Source organism: Myotis myotis, unplaced genomic scaffold, assembly GCF_014108235.1.
Source record: "Myotis myotis isolate mMyoMyo1 unplaced genomic scaffold, mMyoMyo1.p scaffold_m19_p_15, whole genome shotgun sequence".
Taxonomy (NCBI): domain Eukaryota; kingdom Metazoa; phylum Chordata; class Mammalia; order Chiroptera; family Vespertilionidae; genus Myotis; species Myotis myotis.
The window spans coordinates 42,395,646-42,411,246 of record NW_023416319.1 but is presented as its reverse complement, the minus strand read 5'-3'; positions in this window follow the sequence as shown (position 1 = coordinate 42,411,246).

Here is a 15,601-nt window from a genome sequence, read left to right as displayed (position 1 = left end):
AGAGTTCTAACTCTATGGCCTGCCTTTTCCATTAACCCATTATGAACCTTTTGCTATTAGAGTTATTTGAAGACATGACTTGAATATTTGCATAGTGTTCCACAATATGATGGACTCTAAGGAATTTAACCATTTCTCTGTTTTTGGGCCTTTCTGTTGTTTCCAATTTCTTGACAGTCTCAACTGTAGCCCTAGAACTTACTAACTGTGACCTTGGGCAGGTCACCTGGCTGAGGGGAGGAAAGCCCGCCTCCCAGGGACCACGTGCTTGTAGGAGTGCTTTCGGAACAGCGGGAGCTTGCACAGGTGTACCTGTGCCCCGGCCAGCCTCTAGCTAGGGCAGGCTCTGTCTGGCTGCTAGAATGGGTCCTACGGAGGGAGCTCCTCTTGTGGGCGGGGAAGGGCCCTGCAGGATGGTTTTCTGCCCTTTGGCTTTCTCACGGCCCCTGCAAGGTCACACTTGGAGGCTCAGGAGTGTGCCTGGAAGGAAGTGTGAGGAGTGATGTGTCTTGACAAGGAGCTGCTCCCAGCGCACAGGATGGAGGAGAAAGTGGGTGGACGCAGGGTTGGAGATCCCTGGGAGCTGGCTTACTCTGGGCTTGTGGGAGCCTGTGGTCTTGGAAGTGGAGGAACAGGTGGTAGGTATGGGCCAGTGGAAACATCTTATGCCAGCCTGTGAGGCAGGTGGTATTAATGCCCATTTTGCAGATGAGGATCTTAAGTCTCAGAGAGGTTTGGTCACGTGACCTGGGATATACAGCGAGCAAGGAGCAGAGCCTGGAGTCTGCTTCCTGTCTACCATCTAACACAAAGCAGGTTGCCCTCAGTGCCCAGGGCCTGCTCATATGGCCCCCAGGTGCTCAGAGGAGGAGGGTCACCTGTGTGGGGCAAGTCCAGGAAGGCTTCCTGGAGGAATGGGACTTCAGCTGGGTCCCCTAGGTGGCTAGGAATGATCTAGTGGCCCAATGCTGGCTGTACATTAGGATCATTTGGGGAGTCTGGGCTCCCCAGGCCCCACCTCCAGAGATTCTGATTTCATTGCTTGGGCTGGGGCCCGGGCAGCAGTGTCTCTGCTCCCAGGTGGTGCTAATGTGCAGCCATATGTGTGCCATCAGGCTGAGCAGACAGAAGCAGGGTGTGTCCCGCGTGTGACGACGGGGGGGTGCCAGAGTCCAGGGCAGGAACAAGCCTGTGAGGAGCCAGGACTGGGCCTTCAGCTCTGGGTGGGGGCAGTGTGAGGCAGTTTCCTGGCAGGAGAGCTTCTGTTTTATTGCTTCAGCCAACATCTTGTCAGTCACCATCCAGGCCTCAGTACCAGTCACAGAGGAGCCTCGGCCCAGAACCCTCTGAGCGAGCATCCTCAACCTGCAGGGAAATGGTGTTTGCACTCGATCAACGTCTGTCCAGGCGGCTGGGAGGTGGAGGCCCGGCTTCTGGAACAATACACCAGTGGTCCCCATACCTGGCAAAGAGCATTGCTGGGCCAGGCCACGGGCTGCCAGCTGCCAGGAAGCACGCACTGCCCACCTCTTGGACATGGCCCTCGGCCGGTCTCCTGCTGCTCCCTGCACTGTGGGCGCCCCCTTGCGCTGGCACATGGCTCCTGCTCAGGCTTTGGCCTCCAGGGGACAGGAGCTGTTCATTCACTGCTCTCAGAAGAACAACTGGGCCCGTGGACAAATCTGAAAGAAAAAAGACAACCCCGTACGCTAGGAAGGACGGAGCCAGCATCCCCCACCTGCTACCTGGGCCCTGTGCTGTGGCGGGTTTCACATCTTCGGGTGGTGGGGGCATGGAGAGGGGGCGGGTTTGACCAAGAATACAAGAGCAAGCAAACGACAAAAAAACCCCTAGCTTTAAAAAACAACGGTTTAAAATTAATTTTTGAGCAAAATAGGTGAGGGAGAGAAGGAAAACACAGCTGATTGTGTGCTCCCATCAGCATCCTTCGTGCTTTTTACATGACGCCGTCCAATCCCCCCCTGAGGCACGTCTTCCCCACCACCCCTGCCACCCAGGAGACGACTGTGCCGGGTGACCGTGGCTCCCGCGGCTGTACATGGTGCGCCGATGCCGCCAGGCCTGGCTGACTCCGAGGTCGGCCCCCTCCCGCTGCCACTCGTGGTGGGTACCCACAGCGAGCTGGCAAGTCCCGCAGGGAAGCTCCATAAACAAGTCACGCGAGAATGTGGACGGGACCTGGAGGGCCGGGAAGGGCAGGAAGAAGGAAGGACACTTGGATTCGCCTGGCTCTGCCTCGGAACTCGGTCGGCTCCTCTCCGTGAGCCTCAGTTTCCCCAGCGGTCAGACAAATGGATTGGACCAGCCTGCCCAGTTCTGTGACTCTCTGGAAGAGTGCAAAGGTATGAATCCAGAAGCCGGTGTCAGGATTTTCTCTCTAACATGCACATTTACTCTAATTAACGCCCAAGGGCTCACACATTTGCAAAGAAAATTGTGCTGCAAAGAGAACCCTGGGGAAGGCATGGGAGCCACGCAGCCATCTTCCTGAAGGGGGAACGGCTGGGAGAGGCCAGCATCATCGCCGTGTGCCGGCCAAGAGGCCAGGCCAGGTGGTGGGTCACCGAGCTAGTGGGGGGGGGGCAGACGCTGACCTCAGACTCAGCCCTGCCGGAGCCTTCCCCGCATGATGTCATCGAGCCTCACAACAGGCCTCATCATCTCATGGCTGCGAAAACCAGTCACACACTGTCTCTGACAAGTCCTCTCACTGTCCCCCGTTATAGATGGTGAGGCCGAGGGCCTGGGGGGCAAAGAGCACAGGGCTGGGTCAGTGGCCGAGCTGGGACCTGGACCAGGGGCCATGCTGTGAGCTGCCACCTGATATAACTTTTTTAAAAAAACTTTTATTAGCATTTATTTTATGCTGAATTTACTCCTAGGTCATACGTTTCTGTTCCTTCAGTTTCTTCTGGGAAATCTCTTTCTTCTGTGCACCCTCCTCCTCTGGTTTAGGGACAATCTGCTCCTTTTCAGTAGGATCGTCTCCAGGTGGCAGGGAGCGCTCATGAAGGGGTTAATCCGCCCGTGAGCTCTGTTACGTTCTACTCTGCATCTTGGGGGCTTTGGTCACCGGGATGTGCTCAATGACCAGAGCGTCTACCTGTTTTGCTCTACACCCTTAGGTCCAGCATCACCCTCTGCACTTGTAAGCATGAGCAGCGAGAATTCAGCACTCTTTTGGGGCCACCGACCCTGTGTCCAGCCCCACTGTTTGGCCTGGGCACACCTACCAACACCACCCGTGTAACGACCGAATGGCACACCTTGAAAGTGACATCCTTCAGCTGCTTGGCTGCTTTGTGGATATGCCTGCCCTTGATGGCCTGCCCTGGGCGGTTTCACACGGTTCTTAAAGTGAACGGGAAGAGCCCTGGTCGGTGTGGCTCGGGTGGTGGGAGCATCGTCCCCTGCACCAAAAGATCGCGGTTTTGACTCCGGGTCAGGGCACATACCCTGGCTGGGGGTTGGCTCCCTGGTCTGGATGTGTATGGGAGGCAATCGATCAACGTTTCCCCCTCTCTCTCCCCCTCCCTTCCTCTCTGAAAATCCATGGACGCCTCTCCTCAGATGAGGATTTTTAAAAAGAATGCAAAGATTTGAGCCTCTTGATTTGCACGGTTTTGTGGGGTTTTCTGGGTCAAGTGAATAGAGGACCGTTTCCAGGCATTGCCTCCGGCTGCTTATGGGAAGAGCTGATCTGCCTCCTGTGCTGCTTCTCTGGGAGCCTGGGCAGCCTCCACGCCTCTGCCTCGGCCTCTGCGGTCGGTCAGCCTCTAGAGAAGGTGGGCCGGTCCTCCGGTCAGGCCTCCGCTCTGCCTCCCATCCCTTCCTGATTCCCACCACGCAGTGAGAGGGCGATGTTTCCCTTGAACACTTGCTTCCCACAGGAGCCCCTGTGGGGAAGGAGACCCCTCCCTGCACCGTGTCCTCCCAATCACATGTATGGCCAGTGACAGACACCCCTGGAGACTGCATGCCCAGCGGGGCGGCCTTCCCTCCACACCACCCCAGCCTCATTCCCATACCATGCCAGGCAGCTGGCCCCAGCTGGCTCCTCCAACACTTGCCTTGCCTGGGGGACCAGCCAGGACTTGGCAGCGGCAGCTGCTCCACGTGCAGTCTATCTGCCCAAGGACACTCAGATCCAGCCGGGAGGGGCCTGCACCAGCTGAGGCAGGGCCCATGGGCCGGGCTGAGGGCCTGCCCCACAGGAGCCAGCAGGTGCCCAGAGCAATGCTGGGCTCCTCGCTTTATTCCCCTGGAACCTGTCACCTGTAGGCTCTGGACCCCACCTACTGGGTATCAGGTTTTCTCCTGACCCATCCCTTCTGCCCGCACGCCGGGCTCCAGGGCCTGGCTGGCTCAGGACTCAGGTGGCTACATTGAATCTGATATCCTGGGACTCAGAATCCTGGAATCAACAAAGCTCAGAGATGCCCGTGCCCATGTGGTCTGCTCCTCCCCAGAGCTGTGCCGGCCATGACCCGTGGAGAGAGCAGCCCACACAGCTGGGTTGTTGAGCCCCCGGGAGATGCAAGTCTCTGCTTATCAGGGCGTGGAGAGAGCCAGCTGGTGGTGGGAAAGGGAGCAGCAAGAAAGAAGACCCAGCCTGCCGCAGGAGCCTGCAGGCCAGCGAGAACCCGTGTCGCACACAACACACATCTGAATGTGATGCTGGGGGGTGCAGACAGGGCCTCTCCCAGGGCTGCGAGCTCACTGCAAGGTGGCAGGGCCTGAGCGGGCATCAGGAGGGCTGGGAACTGAGGCGCAGGGGCAGGGCCACACCTGGTGCCCGGGGCCGCTGCTCCTCGGGCCTGGTGTGTGCTGTGATCCGGAGCTGGGAAGAGGCCCCCCGTGAAGGCTGGCAATGTCATGGTCCTTCCACTATTTCCCTGACTTCCAAGGCCCAGGCCAAATGCCCCTTCTTTGGGAACTGGGAGAACAGCTGGCACAGCGGGCCTGAGACCGCCGTCCTCGGAAAGGCCCCTCGCGAGCCCGGCCCTGGGCTGGAGTCCGGGAACTTGGACTTCAGGAGGGTTCCCATGATGCTCTGGGAAGAGGGGCTCACTGGGCCCCAATCATTGGGGCAGACAATGTGGCTTATGCTGAGCACTGCTGTCCCGGGGGCCTGGAAGGTGGGTGTGCGAGGCAGGGGAGCCGATGGGACCAGCTGCACCAAACACCCTGGCGCTGGGGCTCTAGAGCCGCCCTGGCAGAAACCGTGTCCCGTGTGCCCCACGGGAGGCGTGAAGCGTGTCCCGTGTGCTTCCTCGGGGAGAGGGCTCCCGTAGCCTGCGGCTGGCGTCCTCAGCCCGTCCCTGTTTGCTCAATACCCTTTTACTAGGACAGGTATCCGCTGTGCGTGTGGCTGCACGTGGGTCCCTGCGCGTTCAGTCAGTGGTTCTCAACCTTCCTAATGCCGCGACCCTTTAATACAGCTCCTCATGTTGTGGTGACCCCCAACCATAAAATTGTTTTCGTGGCTACTTCATAACTGTAATCTTGCTACTGTTATGAATCGTCATGTAAATATCTGATATGCAGGATGTATTTTCATTGTTCGCGACCCACAGGTTGAGAACCGGCTAAATCGCTGAACCCGGGGCTCAGGGACCCCCCACCAGGAGCCTCCTAGCCAGTCAGCGGCATAGTTAATCTCGCCTTTCTCAGGACTCTGCAGAGGAGAGAGGTCCCTGGAAAGTGGCATGAAAAGTATTTGTAACCTGTTGGGCGTTGGGCGCCCCCAGCCTGGGCCCCTGGGAATGTGGAGGAGCAGCTGTGGGGGGAACCATGAGGCAGAGGCCTCGTTCACGGAGGGCTTGCTCCCTGCCGGGCCCTGGCTGCAGGCTGCACCCCTGGCTCATCTCCTTCACTCCTCACGGAGCCTAAAGAGCAGGCCAGTCAGGAGAGCCCAGGTGTCCAGAGAGAAGGCACCTGGTGTGGAGGGGCCGCCCTGCCCTGGGGAGGAAGGCCTGGCCCGCGGGTGCAGGGCGGCCCGTGTGCCCAGGCAACAGGCCCCGGAGACCATGGATTCCGACAGGACCTCAAACAGGCGGGAGCAGAGGACCCCTGCCCACTCCCGCTCTGTAGTGACAGAGCCCCACTTCTGGCTGGGCACCTGGCCGCCCGGACAAAGGCCACACTTCCCAGCTCCCTGCAGCTCCGCATGGGCAGTGACTCCCTGTGGACAGTGGGGCGGGAGCAGAAGTGACTGACCCCACACCCTGGTGGTGGCCTCAAGAGAAGAGGCTGTGCCCACCGCCCCCCCCGCCCCCGCCTCTTCCCACGGGTGGAAACGAACACGCGGCTGGGCTTGTCCGAGCGGCACCAGGAGGGAGCAGCCTGGCCTCACACCCTGGAGTCACGGTCCCGCAGGACTGCCAGGCCTGAGGCGGCTTTGGAGAGAGACAGATGTCTCTTTTGTTTAAGCCAGTGTTATTTTCCGTCTCCGATACGAGAGCCAAGTCTATATCCTAATTCTGAGGGTCTCGAGCGTTTTTGCCATGACCACAGAAGGAAGTAGATTTGTAACTAGGACAAAGCTTCATGAAGCAATGCTAGTCCTTACTATGCAATCTAATATTTTAACTTTATTTAGTTTCTTAAGAAATGCTGGTTGTGTGCTCATTTGTTGTGAAATCAGAAAAACACCATCTTGGCGATTGGCCAGGCTGACCCTGTTGCCAGACAGCAACGGCTGGTGAGGGTCTGCCGGAGGCCGGCCTGGCGTGTGTGGGTTCTCGACTGCGTGTAGGAAAGATTTCACAACGTGAGTCCAGGTGGTTTTGAGAGTATGTTTGTTAAAGCTGGGGACAGGCAGTGAAAGGGAGGAAGGACTTAGGGTAGAAGAAGCCACAGGGAGCCTCGGCAGGGCTGCTCTGGCTCCCTAAACATTACAGGAAAGAAGTGAGCCCAGGGGGGCTGCGTTCGCTCACTGGGAAGTCAGAGAAAGGGGGGGCCTTGGGGACAGGATCGGGGGTGAGCCTGGGTGGAGCTGCTGCTGCCCTCTGCTCCCCTGGTTGCAAGTCTCCTGGGACCCTTAGAAATAGAAGTTAACGTCTGGGAAAGGGCATGGGTGGGCTCTAGAGCGAGCTGCAACTGGGTCTTTGTCTTGAGGGCTTTTTATCTTTTTTTTTTTTTTTTCCTGCAGGAGAGAATCTTAGGGGAGGGTTTCAGCAGGATATTCATCCGCTTTCCAGGTGCATTGTTCATATGCTGATGCATCAAAATGAGCACATGGGGGAGTTTTGGATTGTGCTTTGGTCCGTTTTACTGTTATCGTCGGTCTGTCTGGCTTTAATGGGGTTTTTGTTATTTGTTCCCCAATTTCATCTGTCCTTGGCTTTAGCTGGCACACTTGGCATTAAGTGGGTCTTTGTTCTCTATTTTAAGCCATGCATTTCCTGGCCAGGGAGGAGGGCATGAGCCATTTGCTCTCAGTGTCCTTGGTTGAGGAAGATAAGCTCTTGTGATTCACAAACTGGCTGCAAGCTGCCCAAATGGTTTGGCCTCGTTTAATTTTCTTGTCTCAGTTTCCCCGTTCACTTGCCCAGGGATTTTCCTAGCTTCTTACTGTCCTGTCACAACCCTGCTCCCCTCATGCCACCGGCGTTTCTGCTTCTCTGCTATGCCTGCCCCCTCCCTCTGCATGACCTCCCTCACACGGCTCTTTCTTCCATCTTTTTTTAAATATATTTTATTGATTTCTTACAGAGAGGAAGGGAGAGGGATAGAGAGTTAGAAACATAGATGAGAGAGAAACATCCATCAGCTGCCTCCTGCACACACCCTATTGGGTATGTGCCTGCAAACCAAGGTACGCGCCCTTGACCGGAATCAAACCTGGGACCCTTGAATCCCCAGGCCGACGTTCCATCCATTGAGCCAAACCAGTTAGGGCCTTTCTTCCCTCTTTTAAACAGTCATCCACTCAACAGTCATTACGGAGTGTCCACTCTGGGCCAGAAACCGTTTCAGCAGTCGTCATGGTAACCGTGGCAAAGACCTAAGAGAGGAAGACAAATCTGGCTGCCAGTGATCAGGGGAGGCTTCCTGGTGGAGGTGGCATTTGTACTGGGTCCTGAAGGACAGAGATGAATGTGGGGGGGGGGCAGCCTCCTCCAGGATGGCCCCAACTCCCCTGCAGCCTCGGTTGAAGCCTCTCCCGGCCTCACAGTCATGAGGCACTGGCCACACTGCCTTCCTTCTGTGCCTGACCAAAGCCTGAATCTTCCCCACGGTAGGACCCCCGCCTTCTGGTCCCTCTGTCTACAATGCTCTCTCTCGTGGTCTCCCACTGCTGAATTGCCTGGGCTAGTGCCTGCCTCTGGTCGGGCGTTGATCAGTAACTATCTGTTGAAGGAGTGGATTCCCACTCAGATTTGTTCATCTATCTCTTGGGCGATTCCAGCAGCCTCTGGCCTGGTCATCTCGCCCCCTCCTCTCCATCACTCCTGGTCTATCTTTGTCACAACTGTCATGGGGAAAGGGCGGTTTCCTTCCTCTACATAAAACCCTCAGTGGCTCCCTGTTACCCAGAGGGTAAAAGTCAGGTTCCCTTTGACTGGCTTTTGGGGAGACTGGTGATTTGGCCCCCACACTCCTCACCAGCATCTCCTCTTTCCTCTCCACCTCCTGTGCCTCAGAGCCTTAGCTCAGGCTGCATCCCACCTGCAACTGTTCTCCATCCTCCTTCTTTACCTGGTAAACTCCTACGCATCCTTAGGAACCCAGCTCAAACTTTGTGTCTCCTTGCCACCTCCTCAGGCAGAGGACCAGGCTCGCTCTGCTCTCACTGGCCTGCGTAGGCCTGGGTCCTGGGACAGGGCTTTTCCTTGAGGCTGGGTTTCCTTGAGGGCACATCTTTCCACATCTGCATCCCTAAATCCTGGTATCTTGTTCCAGGTAAGCCCTAGCGTCACCCTTGTCTGAGATATTTGTCATCACTCCGGGTGCTGCCGCTTATCACCATTAGATTCACGTCTTTTAAGTTGCTTGAACAATTTTACCCTTTCCTGTAGAACCTTTCTGTAAATCGCTTCCGAGCCAACACATCCCAACTGTTTCTCGTTGGAAACCAGAATGTCAACATTTTATATGAATTCCTGAAAACTTTATATTTAGTAAAAAGAAACAAGTTTTGGGTAATTTTGTTAATTTTGTAAATTGGTGCATCATTGAAGGCATATTGGTTTTTGGCAAATTGGCCTACTTTCTGCCTCCTGAGCTGCTCTCCCAGCTTCTCTTTATATTTCAAAAGGAGCCTTAACCCAAAGGAATGGCTGCAGGGGTGGGAGCGTGCCTCTCTGGGGACAGAAATAGCACAGAGGCTCCCATTCATCTCTCTGCTCTTCTCTGTGTTTTACGTGGACTCACACCTCTGTGCCTTTTCAGTTTCACCCGACCAGCCCCAGGTGCTCACATGCTCACCAGGAAGTGCCCAGGGGTGACTTTTTTGAACGGGACGGAGGGCCAATGGCCTGGATGGGCAGCATCCTCCTTCGCTCTCATTGGTTGCTTGGCTGGCAGGGGGAGGGTTTTGGAAGCAGGACCATGTCATCTCTTTGGTTGCAAGTGACAGAAACCCAACTCAGCCCTTACAAACGGGAAGATACTGGGACAGCGCTTGGAAGTGAAGGAAGAAGTCTAGGAACCAGGGCCTCAGGGACAGCAACTGAGAGGTTAATACCCATCTCTCATCTCCACTTTACTCTTTCTTTCACCTGTTGGCCTCATTCTCTCTGACTCCTGACAGGCCTTCCCCATGTGACAGGCCAATTGCTCCAGTAGAGAGAGAGCCCCAGGGAAGGACTCCTACTGGACCCATTACCGCGGGCAGGTGGATGGAGCACTGCGATTGGTCCGCTGGGACCACATGACCATCCTTGCAGCCAGCACAAGAGGAAGGGGCACAGGGAAGCTTCCTAGAAAGATACAAAACCAACAGTCCTCTGTACAGGAAGAGCATGGCGTCATTTAGCTTGAAGAAAAAAACCCCAGGGGTGTGGATAAATGTCACATACTCTACTTAGCACACTTGAGAGCCCAGGATTTTAATTGTCTTTATTTTTATTGTGACAATATTACAGATGTTCCAATCCCGCCCCCACCCCCACCCGAGAGCCCGGGGTTTTTAAAGATTTAGACTCTTCACTATTAATTCCAACCTACTGATCCCACCCAGCCACACCCCTTAAGCTCACTACCTGCTGCTCAGCAAATACATATTGTACTCATGGAGGGGATGAGTCAGTGTTTCTGTATGTGGCCCACACTTTACTACGTCTGGGCCTTTCACTGCGCTGCCACCTGGAACCAGCCTACCACCACCCCTGTTTTTCCTTGTTTTGGTCATATCCATCCTTTAGAGCCCAGTTCAAGTGCCACCTCCTCTAGGAAGCCCTCCCTGATCCGACAACCAGCAGGGTTCCTCGCTCTTTATACATTAACCTGCTTTTATGTTGTTTGTATTGTGCATTATTTTAGCTGAAAGAGCTTTCCAGCAATTAGCACGACACACAGACGGCAGGCAGTGAGCTCTCCATCCTGGAGCTTTAGCACAGAGGCCTGTTTGTGGGGTGTTGTAGACAGGGGAGGACTCCTTGGGGATGGCCTTGGTCTCCTGAGGTTGCTGTGAGAAATTATCACACAGTGGGTGGTTTAAAGAGAAGTTTATTCTCCCGCAGTTCCAAATGTCAGGGGCGTTAGTTACTTCTGGAGGCCAGGAGGGAGAACGCGTTCCGACCTCTCTCCGAGCCTTTGATGGTTGCCAGCGATCCTGGCATCCCTTGGTTTGTGGCCATCACCCAAGCCGTCTCCGTTTTCACAGGGCTGCCTCCCGCGCCGCTCCGTGCCCTCCCCTCTTTTTATAAGGACTCCAGCCATTGGATTGGAGCCCCCTAAATCCAGGATGATTTTATCTCAGGACCCTTCACGTATTACATCCACCAAGACCCTGTTTCCAAATAAGGGCACCTTCTGAGTTTCAGGGAGGACATGGGTATTTGGGAGACACCACTCAACACACTCCGGCGATCCTGTGTAGGGCAAACTACCCAAACCAAAGTGGCCGCAGTGGAAGCCGGACCCACCTCAGCCCATCATTAGCAGATCTGGTTTTCAAAAGAAGCCGGAGACGTAGATTTTTATGTAAAACATCCAGGTTTTTAAATGTTGGCAACATCTTCAAAACGTTTTTAACCATTGTGATCCATACAGCTGTACATGTATGGGCAGACATCTGTAAGCCAGTTTGTGGCCTCTAGTGGATGCACAACGGCTTCCGTGAGCTCAGAAGAGCAAGGACGTGCACTTCCAACAGTATCCACCAGATGGCGCGCCAGCCATTGCATTAGGCTGGCCTCTTCCGTCTACGTCTACACCTCGGAGATGGCCAGGGTTTGAAATCCAACAAAGGGGGTTTTTCAAGTCAGAGGTGGTGAGGGGAGGCAGGTGTGTGTGTGGGGGTTTGGGGGGTGGTGGTGGTGGTGGTGGTATTAAGCTAATGGCCAGTGTTCATTGCATTTAAATCTACTCTTTCAATTTTTAATGCCTGCTATTTCTTGTTTGCTAGTGAGACCTGCTCCCTTGGCAGACAAAACTAGTTCAAAGGCAGCAAAGACATATCACAGGAGAAAGAGAGGAACAGTCAATAGTGCTTGTTTAACAGCTTTTCTTTATTATAAATAAATCAGTTAACTTAAAAAGCTGACACGTGCAATGGCAAACATTTTTTAAATCATACATAATATCCCTGCTCCCACTGGCAGCCCCTGCTGTTTCTGTGAACAATTCCTCATGGCTCCAAGAGCTCTGATTGGGTTATTTGTTGTAGTTGCACATATGTAATACGCTTTTCTTGAAAGAAAAATTCTGCATTGTTTGCACAATGGACTTCAGTATATCAATATAGACGGTTACTGACTTCTGTATAAATATGTCCCTGATAATCCTTATAAAAATCACAGAATCAGTTATAGAGAGGGGCATTGCCAGGAATTTGATTACAACTAATCACAATTTGACTTTAGATGCGAAGCTTAACAATATACAGTATTTTTAATATTTAATATAATTTTTATTTTTTGTTATGGAAATGTTCAAACATTCACAAAATTGGAGGGATAGTGTAATGAACCGCCATGCTTCAACATTAGCAGCTCATGTCCGATCTTGTCCTTCCCCCAGTATGTACTTTGTTTGTTTGTTTGTTTGCTGAACTGTTTCAAAGCATATCTCATACATGGTGTCTCTCATTCAGAAATACTTGAGTAGCACACATTCTCTTATTCTTATGTTGTTGGTCTTTTTCTTCATAAGAGAACTCCTGGCCAGCTGGCTCAAGAGCAATCACCACCCAGCCCAGGCCAATGAGAGACCCCTTGATTCCATCGCTGCCTCCCCGGTCTCAGGCGTAGGAGCTCATATCTTTTCATTATTCCCAACAACACGTTCACTTTTCTGTTTTCCATTCATTTTTTAAAAAATCAGATATATGAGTAATACTCTATAGTGTATTCAAAGAATTGCCCAAAACTCAAAGAAGGCCACTGCCAAAGTCCATCTGCCGGCTGACACTCAGACGCCCTGTGCCATCAGCTCAAAGTATTTGCTGGTCAACGGAGGCCTGAAGTGGCTGAATTTTGTGTAGATAAAAGATAGCCCAGGGGTGTCAATGTCAAATGTACCAGGGGTGAAGGTCACGGGGCGTCCGCCTGCCTCGGTGTGTCTTGCCTGCCTCGGATGTTGGTGATGACTCTGTGAGGAAGATGACGTCTTCCAAAGGAGTTGCAGCATTTCCCAAGCTACACTCTAGAGTGGCCTTGACCCCCCTCCCTTTGAGAGGTGAGGTCTATGTCCCCTCTCCTTGAGTCTGACGGACCTGGGGCCTGGTCATCGCCAGTAGCGTGCAGCAGAAGTAACATGAGGACTCCCACCACTGGCCCATAAAACCCGACGAGTAGGCCGTCCGTCCTGAAGCTACCGTGCTGTCAGGAAGCCCAAAATATCACACATGGAGATCACGTGACGATGCCCCGATGCGAGGGAGATGCTCGGCCATCCTTCAGCTCATGCCACTCATGATATTCCAACACAGGCTCCATCCGACTGTAACCTCATGAGCTCCTGAGCCAGAGCCACCGGCTGAGCTGCCCCTGACTCCCTGGCCCACAGACGTCCTGAGAGAGAAGAAAACAGTCGCTGCTGCTGTAAGCCACCACGTCTGAGGGCGATGTGCTCCTCTGCAGCAGACAGCCCTGCGGTGGGTTCTGTGACCGCGGTCATAGCCATCACGTGTGCTGCTGTTGCTGCTGATGATTGGGTTTCAGTTGCCGGCCCCGGAGAAGCCCAGCGGGACCTGGCAGCCTGACTGCCTCCCTCGCGCCCTGATGTGCTGGGAGCCGCTCAGCGCCTCTCAGGAACTCCTCGCTGTTTAAATATACTTATTGTTGGCGACTGGAGCCTCTTGTCCGCTAGATACCTGCTCCTTGGCAGAGCGCCCTGCCTCGCGGGCGTGGGGAGTAAGAACCTTCTAGTCTTGGGTGCAGCAAACAGCTTTCTGTGTGTGCTGGGTCAGTAACCCCCAAGCATTCTGGTACTTGTGCCAGGAAGGCCACCGTGAATGGCTGCTCTTTGGGACGTGTCCCTGCCTCTCCTTGTGGGAGAGTTTCTGACCCCATCTCACCCCACCCCCCTGGGAAGGACTGAGGTGGCTTTTTTCCTGAATCAGCCAGCACGAGGGGCTGCAAGGCGTTCCTGGGACAGACCCCTCAGCTCCACATAAAGACCGTCCTGACCATGTCCTCAGGGAGTCGAAGGGGACCCATCGCACTCTTTTTTTAAAAAAAAAAATATATTTTTATTGATTTCAGAGAGGAAGGGAGAGGGAGAGATAGAAACATCAGTGATGGGAGAGAATCATTGATCGGCTGCCTCCTGCACGCTCCACACAGGGGATCGAGTCTGCAACTGGGGATGTGCCCTGACTGGGAGTCAAACCATGACCTCCTGGCTCATAGGTCGATGCACAACCACTGAGCCACACTGGCTGGGCCATCACGCACTCTTTATAAAACAACCTCCCTCCCCATACCACTGCCTCTCCAGAGAACTCTACCCTCCCTAACACCATGAGCAGTCGCTTAATTTTCTTCTAGGGCCCTAGGAATTAATGCTGATCACATTTTTGTCTTTCCTTTGGTTGCTAGAAAATGTGCAGCCATAGCCATGGCTCACCATGACGAAGGTGTAGATCAGTGATGGCGAACCTCTGACACGCGTGTCAGAGGTGACACGCGAACTCATTTATTTTGGTTGATTTTTCTTTGTTAAATGGCATTTAAATATATAAAATAAATATCAAAAATATAAGCCTTTGTTTTACTATGGTTGCAAAGATCAAAAAATTTCTATATGTGACACGGCACCAGAGTTAAGTTAGGGTTTTTCAAAATGCTGACACGCCGAGCTCAAAAGGTTCGCCATCACTGGTGTAGATCATGCTGGTAGAAAACAGAGAAAAAATCAGATACAGTTTATTGCTCAGGGATAAGGGGACAGGGTTTTGTGGCAGAGCCTCCCAGAATGTACATAAACATAAAAGTGGCACTCACACCACATACAGTTTATGTCCAGCATAAGGACCTTGCCATGCCTTATGTACCTTGCTGTAGCGCAGTGACTCTTAATTTCTTGGGGGCCACAGTCATTTCAAAAAGCTCATAAGACTTCTTCCCAGAAAATTACCCTTAGTCATATATGTTCTAGAAATAAGCTACTTATAAATAGACTAGGTTCTATAGCTGTAATTTCCATGTGTATGACTGCATAATGTTCGATTGTGCGACTGGGTTTAATTTACTTAACCGTCTCCTATGTTTGGACATGCAGGTGACTTCTAACGTCTCCCTGTTTTAAACGATACTAAAAACTTCTGTAGCAGCATCATTACGAGCACCTTGTCCTCATTCACTTCGTGCTGGTTGCGCCGAGGTGTCCTTGTGGCTAGAACAAGGCAGGGCAGTGTTTTCAAAATGAGAAATGGAACTGTCCACTGCGGCCTGGGCACAGCCCAGGGGCTCCTGGCTCGGTCCCAGCCACGGCTCCGTGTGGACCATGGAGAGCAGGCCCTGGGCCGGGTTTCCAGCCCGCAGGGTGTCAAGGAGGTCTGGGGTGCAGACTGCGAGGGCCCTGCTGAGCTGCCTGGCCTTGGGCGCAGTGATTTATGTCATGGCCGAGGAAGAACAGGGGCTGTGTGTTCCCTCCTGGAGCAGGGCTGGCAGAACTGGGGGTGCGGGAGGTGGGGAGGGGTGTAGCAGGAGGGTGGAAACAGCCGCCTCCAAGGGCCTGCCGGGTGCACCGGCCGGCAAATCTTTATGCCCATAAAGCAGCCCTATGAGCCTGTCCCAGAGCCGCCAGCAAGGCCAGAGGCCGCCCGTGGAGGTGCGCCGGGACCAACACAAACAGCCAGCAGAGAAAGGGCCTCTGTGGTGAGCAGCGGGAGGGCTGCCGGGTCGGAGGGGGTGCCAGTGCTGGGGGGCCGGCGGTGGCTGCAGGTGCTCCCAGGTCACCCCATATT